Source organism: Myzus persicae, unplaced genomic scaffold (assembly GCF_001856785.1).
Source record: "Myzus persicae strain clone G006 unplaced genomic scaffold, MPER_G0061.0, whole genome shotgun sequence".
NCBI classification, from domain to species: Eukaryota; Metazoa; Arthropoda; class Insecta; order Hemiptera; family Aphididae; genus Myzus; species Myzus persicae.
This window is the reverse complement of record NW_019103867.1, coordinates 698,440-713,065: the sequence shown is the minus strand read 5'-3', so window position 1 is coordinate 713,065 and position 14,626 is coordinate 698,440. Positions and strand designations below refer to the sequence as shown.

The following is a 14,626-nucleotide window of genomic DNA, read 5'->3' as shown; positions in this document are numbered from 1 at the left end:
CCAAATAAAGTATACCTATATTGAGTATCGACTATCAATATAAAGGAGCCTCAATTGCCTTCTCCTCCGGGAACGCGGCCTCAAATGTATTTAACATAGGCGTGGCCTATCCATATCTTTATTATCTATGGGTATACTAGACTTATACCGGTTATACCTAACCGAATGTATATTTGCAGTGGGCCGCATAATAATGTGATATTACGCAGGGTAGCCCGTTGCGCGTCCGTATTAGTCAAGCAAGCAAACGGGGAAACACAGTTGGTGACCAGGCTACCCTGTATATTTAGGTGCAGGTCGATTCTATAAGCACACCGTTTTATAGTTTTATACTATGAACAACGACACTTGAATAAGCTAATCATATTAGCTAAGGTGTTAGGTGCATATATCTAATATGTGACATTGTGAGATTATTTTCCATTTGAGCGGCCTTTACAAGGACCAACCAACAAAAACTGTTTTACGGCCGGAACGTGATTTCTTTGTTTTTTCGCCATAAGGCGACAACATTATTTTAATATGTGTATATTATCGTGTTGAAGTGATTCGTATAAATGAAAAACCGTAAATAATCAACCGTAGGCAGGTACACCAATGTACACACAGGTAAGTATGTGCGTAAACTGTATTTAATATTGTTCGTATATATATGTCGCCTTTTGGGATTTGACTTAAATCTCAAACTAGAATCGAACATTCTATAAAAGTAATTTATATGTGCACCTTTATTTACGTAGGTATACATAATACATTAATACATTATATATTATGTACACGGCAGTTATTGTTGGCTAGGTCAACTTTTTTTTATTGGTAATGTTTGTTTGATTCGATAATTATATCATGATAAGGCAATTACTCTTCAAACACGTTTTCATAATATTATTATACATTTAGGTACACCTATTGGTTTTTTTTTTTACTATTATTATTTATTTTAGATTTTAACCTTGAAATTTATTCTGCAAAATTCTTGTTTATGCGATTAGTGTTATTTTTAGTTTATGTACCGTTGCCAAGCACAATTTTTTTAAACATTTCTATATTCTATGCAAATCGTATCGTAGATACTGCAGTTGTTGTGAATACTGGTGATTATATGGTGACCTAATAATTATAAAACGTGCGTCGATATTTTAAAAAATATAGAAAATGGTATTTAAAAACTTACACGGTTTCAAAATAAAAAATAAGTCTAAAGAAATGTTGACCTACCTACATATTATTATGGTATATTAATCCTATATAGTGACTGAAGTTTATAGGTAGGTAGTCGTTCCCGTATAGTTCTGACCTACTGCCCGTGCACAGTCAGGCGTCTTTATCGAGGGTTAAAATCAAAATTGAAAGCATGTTATGTATTAATTCCATAAAAAAATAAAATATATTAATTTGATATAAATTACTGATAAAATTGTCCATTTTTTTTTCGATCATAAATAAGGCATCGTTGATTTCCCCCATTATAGCGCTACGTATTATAATATATAACATTTAAAAAGTGAAAATATTAAGGATATTAATATAAAGTTTTTGAGTAATACACTAATACGATATTAAACATATTGAAATAGAATAGAATAACAAATGTCGAGTGTAGTTACATTATACTTACATTAAGGTTGGCTTTTTGTATGACGTGACAATAATGGCGATGAGGATAACATCGATATCTGTAAATTATATTAATAAATATTACATCGATGTTTATAGTTTATATCCAGTATTTGTGTTTTGGAAGAACTGATAAGCATTCTTTACATTGTTTGAATCTGGACCTAAACTTTCAGAAATCATATGACTTATTTAAGTTAATTCTGTGTTCTTCGAACTCTCTGCATTTGTTTAACATATAATGATTGTTGTGCCACACGATTGATGTTCAGGGAGGTTCACTTTTATTCGTCAAAAATAGAAATCCTTCTGCTTGTCTGGTATGCCTAATTATAGCTGCATTAAAATATTTTTTATTTGAGATTCTGATATTTGGATTTCCGTTCCATATTATGACCGATTGTTTCATATTGTTTAGCTAGGTTGTTTGACTATTCCATTTATTTTTCCACGAGAAAAGGGTGTTTTGTTTAATATATTTTTAATAGAAGATGTCCATGAATCGTGTGCTAGGTGAAATACCTAGAGGATTTCTACATTTTATACAGATAGATGATAATAATATATTTAGTAATAATTTATTTTAAATATTATTATTACAGTTATAGTACATTGTACTTCATTGTTTCGTTGTATAATTACACAGTGATCAAACAGAAATATTATATTTAAATAAAATATCGTCTTTGGAGTAGATTACAAATTAAATTTAATAAATCATGAATACAGAATATTTTAGTTAGAAACTAGATACCTAAGTCAACATATGTCAATAATCACCTTGAAAATTCATTTTCTCTACAACATAATAACTATGCTGTTCATTTCAGCTGCAGGACAGCTGAAATTCATTCTTTTTTTTTATTCCCTCGGAATCCGGATTTATCGAGATTTCGAGTATTTTAAATATTTATATATTCTGAATGTTCTGTTTTTATTATTATAATTTTAGATTTGAGTTGAATGTTAATACTTCATAATAATTGTTTTACTTTTTATATCAATAATTTGTTAATGTTTTAACAATTATTACACATATACTGAAATACATCTGTATAGGTACGGTACCTACATGCATACAAATAAAATTAGTATAGCGCATTTACAAAGGTTATCATTCATCAAAAGTTAAATTTAATAAAGCTACCAACTATTAAGATTAGGTTCATCTCAATCTTATAAAATGTTTGCTATTAAGTTTTGCCATTTTGCAAAAATTTAATTAAAAAATGTTTTTCTTGTTAAAAATAAAATGATAGGTAGGTGACCGATAGCTGAATATGTACTAATCATTATAGATAAAATAAAGTATAAACAAACCCATAATAAATAATGAGTCCAGAATGAAGTGACTATTAAACCTATATAATTATAATTTATAATACTCATGAGTACTAACATAATAAATAGAAAAATACGATCATTTAAAACCATATAAAAATTAACATTACACTATATTTACATAATTGTATTCTTAATTAATACCTATATCAACCGTGTATTAAAAAAATTCAGAAATTTAGAAATTAAAAAATAAAATTACATAAATATTTCTGATATTCATTTGAAAAATGAATGAAAATAGTTGTATTTTTAATTGCATGATGTTCGTTTTAATAATTCCTATAAGTGAATAAGTTAATAATATATTAATGATAAATTGATAAATATTAAAATATATATTATTATGTTAGAATTTAATTTTATATGCTGTTATTTATTATTATCTAATCCTACCGATATTTTTCTATGGTTTGATATAATATTTCATGTAGATTTTTGTTTGCATCAATATAAAATTAACCTACTCAAACTCATTTATTGATTAATGATTTATACATTTTTTTAGTAAATAATATTGTATAGTAATTTATTACGATTTAGGTATATTATGAGTCATAATTTATGACGCATAAGAGGATTTAGGATTTGAAATTTGTATTATAGAGTAAGTGCTTTAGTAGTTTGTTTCCTTATAATTTTTAAACAAAATTAAAGTAAAGCTTTTAACTTGTTTCATTTTTTAATTCAGGGAAATCTACTGACAATGCTTAAAGTTGACAAATAATCGGCCAAAAATAAATTATTTAACTGGAAACTAATTGAAGTGGAGAGTAATTGAAAATTGGGAGCGGGGCTAATGGGTTAATTCTTTAAATCAGCGTACATGTGCATAATAGTAAACGTAACGTTAATTATTTTATTTTCAATTATCGGAGTTATGTACCGTTAAAAATAATATAGCTGCCTGCTTATCAATGTACAACAAAAATGTCAAAAGGCAATAACAGTAGCGTTATAAGTATGTGACCGTGTCACAAATTCTAATTGTTGAATAATGAATAATACGGAAAACCCTATATATTTATCGGCAGTATAAAAGTGATTCACGATTTCCGAGACGTTTCAGCATTATATACATACGCGTGCGGCGTCACAACATGACGAAACAATATGTACATACCACACAGGACACACGTCATACATACATCGGTAGGTCGAAAATCGAAGATATGAAATCGTCCCCTGGAGTATAAAAAACCATTAGTAACGTATCGTGTACGATTTAAAACGAAATTCCTAGTCTTACAATATAATGTATATATATATTTACAAGAAAATTAAGAAATGTTTTTGGGTAAACGATAACTACTGGACACGACGTCGCCCCGGCGTCGTCTGTGCAGTATATTAGCTGTAATAATATAGGTAGGTACGCGCACGATATAGCTTCGGAGTGACACCCGGGTAACATTTAAAGCGATACCATCCCACAAAACGCAGTGACGATAATAACAATAAGTGTACAATATATAAACGAATAACAGCATGTCTAGACGCCGTACGGTATAATATAATATAATATTATAGTGTTTCAGACGATGACGACGACGACTGTCCATTAAAGGGTATTTGAGCGGAGTAGAAAAAATGATAATAAAAAAAATAACCCACACTACATCTATAGATGTATTTATATACTCGTATATACACGATATCCACCGTCGGCAGACACGTGGCATATGTAGGTAGTATATTATATATAATGCACGTTATAGGGAATCGAAATCAAAGAGTACATATTATATTATGTTCCGCGCCCATCGGTGGCGAGACGGAGAATAAGAAAGAGAGGAAGAGAGAGAGAAAGAGATAAACGATCGAGGATTTAACCCGCCCACCGTAGAGGGTTTTTTGAGACAGTTGTAATTTTATAATAATATTTTTACGATGGCGAATTGATTATTGAACATTATTGGATAGGTATAATTTACGGTTCACTGGCGTTTAAACGAGCAGACGAACGCCTTAAGATTAAGAGATACAAATAAATACATGAAATATTTATTCTTCAGAAATATATAATATTTATTTTATTTATACGTCATAATGGCTTCGAAAGTCTGACTCTACATAATAGTACTTACTTTATAGATATTTTCTTATGATTTTGAATCTACAGTGTATATTGCATAATATTATGTTATTTATGTTACGTAGAATCTACGTCACTACGACTATTGCAAGATAAACGGTTTATAAATATTTATAATCACCAAAAATAGTTTTTAATTAACTGTTCTATTTCATATAGATTATAGAAAAAAAATAAAAAGTTCTAATTGATATTTACAATTATATACATTATACATATATATAATAAGTGTGATTGTATATTGCATAATGTATTTTAAAGATAGAAAAATGTAGCACCTATTATTATTGAATATATAATTTATAAAATATGTTAGAGGGTTTTAAATCAGAGATTGTGGGATTTGAGGATAATACTGCGAGTACAGTATAGACCAGACACCACTGCATTGAACATGAAAACAACCCTCTTAATGCTATTTCTGCCCAGAACTTATACTTATGAATTATGATCATATCATTTTTTTTTAGTTCCTCAACATTACCTGACTGTCGAAGTTCGACTTTACTTGGTCTACATTTTTCGGCGTTTTCCAACTCTATTTTAATTTTACAGCAAATGAAGGAAAATTCGAACAAATTTTTTGAACTCAAGCTGAACTACTAAAGTGAGGTTTCAAAAATCGAATTATTGTAACTATACACAGAATAATCCTCCAAGCATGCTCACCCCTTTTTTATTTTTTAATATACAAAATTCATTCAAATTCAGATTTTTAATTTTTTTTAAATATAGATAAAGACACAATAGACACATAATTTAAAATACTTAGATTATTTATATACCTGCACTTAAGGGTCCTGCGATGATATCAATTTATTTAATTTGAAAACATGGAAGACGTGCATGAGTTACTACTTACTCAATGATTCCAAAAATCCGTACCTATGTAAGAATACACCTATTAATAAAGAAAAAAAATTAAGGTGAATGCAGAATTGTGTTATGTATGTCAGTTTTTTCAATGCGTTATACATTTTATGAAGCCTTTTATATCAATTCAATACATTTGAATAAGCCATTACGGAAAACATATGACTGCCTGAAAAAAAACATTTAGCGTATTATACACGTTTGAGGGTATCTTGAAAAGCGTGTCAAAATCGGCCAATCCTGATTTCGAAAAATATACGTGATCTCGCATCATAGTTATGTATTATGTTCATAAATCTGAGCCTTTATTATTATTATTATTTACTATGACGACGTCCTTCCCCATGGGGGTCGTCTGACCTTCAGCGCGGCACACCCCGGCGTACGTCTGGACCTCGTTGCACCCGATGATGTTGCGTAATACGGTCGACGTCTGCAGGGCGCGTCTTATATATAATATATTATTATACAATACGTAATGGTCTCACATATATTTTAAGGTTGGGTAAAGTAGGTAGTGTACGTCTTCGTATAGGCTTGTCACGAGGGCTGGTTATATACATATACCTATATATTATTATGTATCTAGACGCGGTCGTCTGGCACATAATACATTTTTTGGCGTACATGCAATGCATAAAAAAAACTGCACTTTAGGTAAAATTTTCTACTGCACATAATGTTATAAAACCTACATCAGGTATACCTATTTATGTTGGCCGAGCAACAGGGCTTTATTATTATTTCATTGTATACTCCACCGTCGCCGGAACAGCTGTTGCAGTGTATAGGAGAACCGATTTTTACACACACACACACAAATATATTCTACATTATTATAATATAATATAATATATATTTATATATATATATAGGTATACAACGAGGACGTCGAGAAACGATAGACGTTCGCGAGCACAGGCAGTGAGGAAAAAACATATATACATATATAAAATAAAAAAGCAGGTGATAATAAAGGTATAGGTAGGTAGGTACCTATAATAAACAGAGAGAGAGAGAGAGAGAGAGATAGAGAGAGAGAGAGAACTGTCAGCAGCAGCAGGTGTATTTTGGCGGGAATCTTGGTGTATAAGGTCGCGTGTGCAGGTGGTGTGCGGGTGCCGATGGCCCGGCGAGGTCAATATTATATGGTGAGGTTTTTTGGCGGGAAAATCACGGTAAGACCTACACATTATACACGCACACACACACGCGTTTTGCCATGTTATATAACTCGTATATTATATTATTACACCGGTCGGTCGGGGTGCGGCGCGATCGGGTTAGCGGGGGCGGGTGGAGGGTGAAAAAAAGGTACCTTTTATTCGTATGTTAGTGTGTGTGTGTCTGTGCCCCGCGACTGTCTTCCTCGGGTTCGTGTGCATGCGTTTATGTATATATATATATATTATATTAATGTTCACCGTCCGACCAGCTGCCGTCTCCTCATCCAAACGTGTCTGTGGCTGTGTGTGTGTGTGTGTTAAGGCCCGCGAGGTCTTCGTCGTCGTCGTCGTAGTCGTCATCGTCCTGGGCACCAGGTGCACGCAACAGCTGCTTTGCTTGGTTCTGTCCGTGGCCGCTGCTGTTTCTGACGGGCCGACGGGCTGCTGCAGGGCTGCTGTTTCCACGATCCTCCTCCGCCGCCGATCACGCCGTCAATCTTACACACGTTACCTACATTATATTATATATAATAAATACGGTTATATATCGTAAACAACGTGTATATGTATTATACTATACCTATATAGTCGCCGAAACGACGACCGTGTCTTTACCTGACACCCGGCAGATTCACCGTGTCCCCCGAAAATACGGTTTTATACCTTTGAAACCAGAAAAACACAATAATAATAACATCGTCTCGCGTATTATAATATCGCACAATAATACCATCCGCTGCCACGCGTTTACCGACCGTCGTCGTCTTCATCGTCGTCGTCGTCGTCGTCGTCATCGTCGTTTTATTTTCGGTCGATACCGCGATCGTGTACCTACGACGACGTACACTGCCGGATGTCGCGCCGCCGGACCCGCTGAGTTTCCGAATGTCGTGTGCGATCGAATTCGGAAGTTTCGGCCCAATTAAATATTCTAGGCGCACGCCACCGTCAGACCGTTTCCGTTTCCGCGACGACCGTTTGCCGTCGCCGGCACCGCTTCTCTCGGCGGCACACGTCCTCCCGGTCCGACTGATGCTATAATGTAGCTTATTTGGATTTTGTCGATTCCGGTCACCGAACGGCGATTATCTTCAATAATACTATACATATTAATACATTCGTCGTCTTCAATAATATTATAATGTGTCGTGTGTGACTATCGCACCATGACACTATATCGCCGTCGTTGTTTTACTTTAACCACGCGCGTGGATCGTAATAAATAATAACGTTTTATTAAAAAATTATCATCATAATCACTTATTTGTCGAGAAACGAGATGGCTATTTCGTACGAAAACGAGAAATTATATTATATGACGACCGTTTAGTTTCTCGTCGCGATTTCTAATAATAATGCAACTAAAGTAAAATTTTTTTTTTGAAATAGAATAATATTATAAAAAAGTGAACTTTGATATTAGAATTGAATCGAATTTTTTTATGAAATGTTACAATATTTTAGAAAATTTCTTATAAAAAAAAAATGTTATTTGTCTGACTGGCTATATTATTATGATGCATCGTTTACTTTTGAAATGAGTCAAATTCGTATGATAGTTCAAGTACACGACAATTCAAAGATTTGGTTTACGTATGAATACTTTTTGAACTTAATCATTTTCATAAACAATTGATTCGAGTAATTCTGTACTATGCATCTATAATTTAAGTGGACATTAAAACACTCTGTACCCGTATGAGTTGTCTCCGTCTTTTTTTTAAGGTATAACATGGTAAATTTGTGATTAGAGGCACCAATTTTGTGATGTTGGCTTTAATATCGGAGTAATTATTTACCGCTTTGTTTTTTTTAATTGATTTAAAATTTAAATATCATTAAAACCCAAGTTAACTCTTGTTAATATTCTTACCTACCTACCGACCTTACAATTTGGTAATGTATCAATTAACTCTTTTATAAGACGTAAACAACACTTATATATATAATAGATAATAGTATTATACGTTGTTACGCACTGTTAAGATTTCATGTGTCAATCCGCTCTGTGTATAATATTTTCAATTTTTAAATAAAAATGTTATAACTAAGTTGATAAATTTATAAATTTATACTTTTTAATATGTTTAGTGAACCATTATAATAATGTGTTATTGGTAGGTAACTATAATAAGCGTGTGCTGCGAACAGTGCTAACTGCCAAGAATCTGAATAATTATGTTTTCAATTGCGAGAGCCGAGAGTATAACATCAATTGGATCTAAACCGTCTGAACTTGGTGGAAATACTTTCTCTTCTAGTCCATGTCCATAAATATGCGTACGCATAAGCCCAATGATCAATGCTGTGCGAGTTTCAAAACCAGAATATAGGTATATCAGCAATATTGAATACATTATTGTTTCGTTTTCTTTATGTTTTTATAGTTTTATTATTCTCTCTTTTGATTTCAGTGGATCGCCAATGTTTTTTTTATACATATATTACTCGATATTACTCGTGTAATATTTTTCCAACCGACAACGGTACTCTCCGTGCAGCATCACGTGTTGTCATAGTTATTGCTCTTGATATAATTTTAAATAATTCTAAAGTAAATCTATAAATGCAATACAGATTAAAATTAAATACAGCCTACTTCCTAATAAAACAGTTTCTTCAATAATATTTTGAAGTTCCGTAGAATTCTTAAAGTATTACAGTTTTCAGTTAGAAAAGCGTGCATGCAGAAAGTGCATTAGAAAATAATTGTAGACGTCGTTCTCATTTTTCATAACCATACAATGAGCAATGGTTTAAAATACCAAAATTAAATAGCTTTTAAAAGTATTTTTTGGAACACGGTTTCCTAGATAATATATAGAAAAAATGTTCATTCTGAACATATTTCAAAATGATCAAACATTATATTAAATAAATTCATAAATAAATATATAATTTGTTCCCTAATTATCTATAGGAATTTAGCACTTTCTGAGCCACGCTACGGGTTTTCAAATGTCTGTTAAAAACGCATTGAAACAAATCACATATTTTGTTATTATATATTTCGTAGATGTGTTTTCGACAAGTGTTTTTGGGCGATTTCGGTCGATTCTACGTCTCGCCAGGCGTCAGACTGCACAGTATTGTCACACAAGTGCGTATAACATACATAATGTGCGTTCAGCTGAACCGTTTTGTGTTGTTAATATTAGTTTAATGTTAGTGTGAATTATTTACCTATTATAAAAATTAAGTGAAAAATCATTATCCTTATTACCTTTGAGTTTTGTCAATTCACTTTAAATCTATCTCAACAACACAAAATTGGTTCTGTTGAATTCAAAATGTGTTGTGTTGTGCTTTTGTAAGACCGGGAAAAAATATGCGGGTGTGGTCCTCTACAATCGACCATGCCTAAATAATAAATATTATCATTATTGTACTATGCTTCTTTACTAATGTCTGATTCATTTCGATTATTAGTCATATTATACGTACCTTTTTCCTTATTTTTTTCATTTCATACGATAAATTATATTATAATATGTGACACAACCAAGTCTTGAGCAATTGTCTTGGAACAAATTTCTGGTTCCAAAATAATACTCTGATGATATCGCCATCGAATCTTTTTGATATGTCGCGTTTGGAATATAGCTATAATACGCGTGTATATACACCTCGTCATCCTATTCGAAAACGACGAAAACAACGTAGGACGTCGTAGGTACCTATACGCGTGTCAGCCGTTCACCGTCCACGAAGAGCACGCGCACCTTTAACTGAGGAATTTCGTTTGTAATGTAATATATCTTTGCGCAATATATCACATCATATATTATATTATATTCTATTATCATTATTATTTTTATTATATATATATAATGCACACGCACATGTACCAGCTGGAAAAAAACGCATATATGTATACTACATACGTCCTGCTGGGGGCGACAATCGGAATGAAAGAAAACACGTGCCCGGCACACTTGCCGCGTATATATATTATCTTTTTATTAAAATAATACATTTTCCTCCTGCGTACCTATATATACGTCATATAAATACGCGTGTCTGCGGCGTTGGCGGTGGCGGGGGCGGTGGGGGTGTTGAGAAGGGCCCGAGGGCAATGGGACGTGAACAAATATTCGGCACTCATCAAAGGGCCGTCCAGCATCATTGGTATTATATATATATATATATATATATACATATACATGTATATACGCACACAATACCTATACGACTATATGTATATGTATATCTGGACAGTAGTCGGCCATCGACCGATCCGTTTGAGGGTCGTATCTTATGCCGATCGTTTTGAAACACCGCACACACGTATATATTATTGTGTATGTTTCGGCACGAGACGGGCACGTGTTATACGGAGATTCGGTAACGTCGATAATATACGACCGGTCGCGTGGTTTAACGTTTGTGGTTTTACAAGTAACGCGAAAAAGGTAATAATGATACACAATTTTGTCGGTGTGCGGGCAGAAAGAAACAAGTCAATTTTGGCCATATTTCATTGAAATAACATAATTTTACGTAGTCTTGTCCGACTGCCATATCGTTTTTTATCTTAAGGGTGTTGGACCCAATATGCGTTTGAACTTGCCTAACATGAAAACTCTTACTCAATTAATTTTTTTAAATATTTGTGAAAAGTGTATTGGGCTGCAGGTTGTTTGTAGTCAGATTTTACAGCTCTGTTTTTATGGAAATTGTAAGTCTATACATACGCATATACATCACAAATACCTGATGTTGATTCCTTTGAAATGTTTTTGTTTAACGTTATATTTTATGTTAATTCAACAATCAAGGTTCATTGCAACCTAAAGAATGTTGTTCTCTTCAACAAGTCACCAATCGTGTCCCCCTAGTATGGCAGTCCCTGCAGCACTTCATTTAATTGTGAAATGCTCATAACTCGCTTCGAATTTAAAATATACATAGGTCCCTAGATAATCATACTTTTAAATAACATAATGATTTGTCGATTTACTCTATAATACTGAAAAAATAAAAAAATGGGTACCTATACCAATAAATTATGTTGAACGAAATTGTTGGTATGTTACGCGTTTGTAAGACGAAGACAACATGGCACGTGGGTACACTTAATAAGGATGTTGAAGTCTGCCATTTATATTAGGAGGCAAAAATGCAGATAACTTCTAGTTATACGTTGTACGACGATCATCCACGCCTGAAAAAATCAAATCAAATAATTTCAACGATCAATAACTTTATAGAAAAAACAATCCTACCTTGTAAAATATTAGGATTTTAATAAACAGTAGATTCTCGTTATGTGGAACCTCTGGGGAACACTAAACAGAAAAAAGTTCGAAGTATCGAAAATAATGTTCAGTATTTATTTTCGATACTTCGAACTTTTTTCTGTTTAGTGTTCCCCTAGAGGTTCCACATAACGAGAATCTACTGTTTATTAAAATCCTAATATTTTACATGGTAGGATTGTTTTTTCTATAAAGTTATTGATCGTTGAAATTATTTGATTTGATTTTTTCAGGCGTGGATGATCGTCGTACAACGTATAACTAGAAGTTATCTGCATTTTTGCCTCCTAATATAAATGGCAGACTTCAACATCCTTATTAAGTGTACCCACGTGCCATGTTGTCTTCGTCTTACAAACGCGTAACATACCAACAATTTCGTTCAACATAATTTATTGGTATAGGTACCCATTTTTTTATTTTTTCAGTATTATAGAGTAAATCGACAAATCATTATGTTATTTAAAAGTATGATTATCTAGGGACCTATGTATATTTTAAATTCGAAGCGAGTTATGAGCATTTCACAATTAAATGAAGTGCTGCAGGGACTGCCATACTAGGGGGACACGATTGGTGACTTGTTGAAGAGAACAACTTCAGTGATATTAAAATAACAGTTTATGAATTGGATTATTCTGAAAGTAAAATTTGGTATGTTATATACGTATGTGACATGCGTTAGTAAGATGGAGACAATAACACACCATGCGGGTACGACGTCGTTTTAACTAGCTATGAATGAAAAAACCCTTAACTTAACTCAATAAAAATATAATGAGACTTTTTTTTATCGTTTCCTGAAAAGATGTTTTTTTACTTTTTCCTTTTTACTCGCTCATCGTCTCCATTAACAAAATGTACGTAATAAATCGCTGCAGTCGTTGACATTCCCAGCTATTTAACCGTTACGTTTTGATCCGAATAACCGACTGCACTCGTCATGTATATATGGCCATCATAATATATTCATATCACGACTAAAACTTATTCTCGTGTTATACCGTTTTGTGTCTTTGTACTATATTATAAGTTGTTTCGAGCCACATGGCACTTATAAACATTTTATTTTACAGAGTATACAAAATAACAAAACTTATACATTATATGATGTGTTTAGTGTTTCACGTGTTATATTATAAGAAACATATATATATGTTACCGGCAATATGGAGAATCGGGTATTTTACAAAATACCTAGGAATTATATAAAATGCCAAAAATCACTCGGAAATAGACATAATACAAGCTTTGCCTAGGTATTATGTACAATGCCCAAGGTGGAGTAGGAAATATGATAAAAATAAACAAATTGGGTACAAGTTATAGTTTATCGTGAATGCACGCACCGTGTCCGCGTGTGCACGATTTGGTGCAATGAAGATTGAAAGTTCTGAAGCAGAGATACGCCAGAAGTCAGTTCACTGTATCTCAAAAAAAGCTACTACAAATTTACAATGTTCCAACAGGCACAAAAGTGGCGTTAAGAGCAGTCGCAAAGGAACAGTCGACAGGAACTAGCCAATGATTTTTAAAATGTGTGTTGTATGATCAAGTATCAAAATAAAAATGCCTTAAAAATAATGTTTTTTTGCACTTCAAAATGCCATTTTTCCACAACATTTAGTAAAAAGTAGATAGTAGTAAGTAAAATGTATAAATAATAGTACTCAATATAACAATAATATTAATAATATAGCAATACCTATGTATAAAAATATAATAGTATATAAAAATTAGATTTTGTAATATGAGTAATAATATATTATAATTATAAAAATCTTAATATAATATTATAACATATGATAAATTGTTTTTTACTTTGCCTAAAAAAAATTGGTATTTTACATAACGCCTAGGTATTTCATACAACACCTAGGTTATATATAAAATAATATTTAAAATCATATGTTTTATTTACATTACCTAAAATGGGTCAGCAGTATACATAATGCCTAGGCATTTTTCAAAATACCTGAATTATTCATATTGCCGGTTACATATATATTATAACCACCCTAACAAACATCACCTCAAAATAGCATGTACCCTCAGATAGCGGGTGTATTTTGTTTTGGAAAAAACTACGCACACTGAAAGCAGACATGTTCGAATAGTGAACCAAAATATCAGCGACCGACAGTGTCCGGTATTTAGAGGTTTCGATGTACATATATATTATGATATAATTGTGATGTATAATGCAGCCTTCCTTAACGTGCTTTTATTTACGTCGTGAATGTTTGTAAACAAAAACTGTATAATTAGCATAAATG

At 32.4% G+C, this 14,626-nt stretch overlaps 1 long non-coding RNA gene across 1 annotated transcript; it reads left to right on the top strand.

The window, feature by feature from the left end:
* Positions 1-365: 365 nt before the first annotated feature.
* On the top strand, positions 366-13,384 carry LOC111035627. The gene is made up of 3 exons (XR_002604662.1): positions 366-609; positions 12,584-12,754; positions 12,833-13,384. It is a non-coding gene; the product is annotated as an uncharacterized LOC111035627 (long non-coding RNA).
* The last annotated feature ends 1,242 nt before the right edge of the window (positions 13,385-14,626 follow it).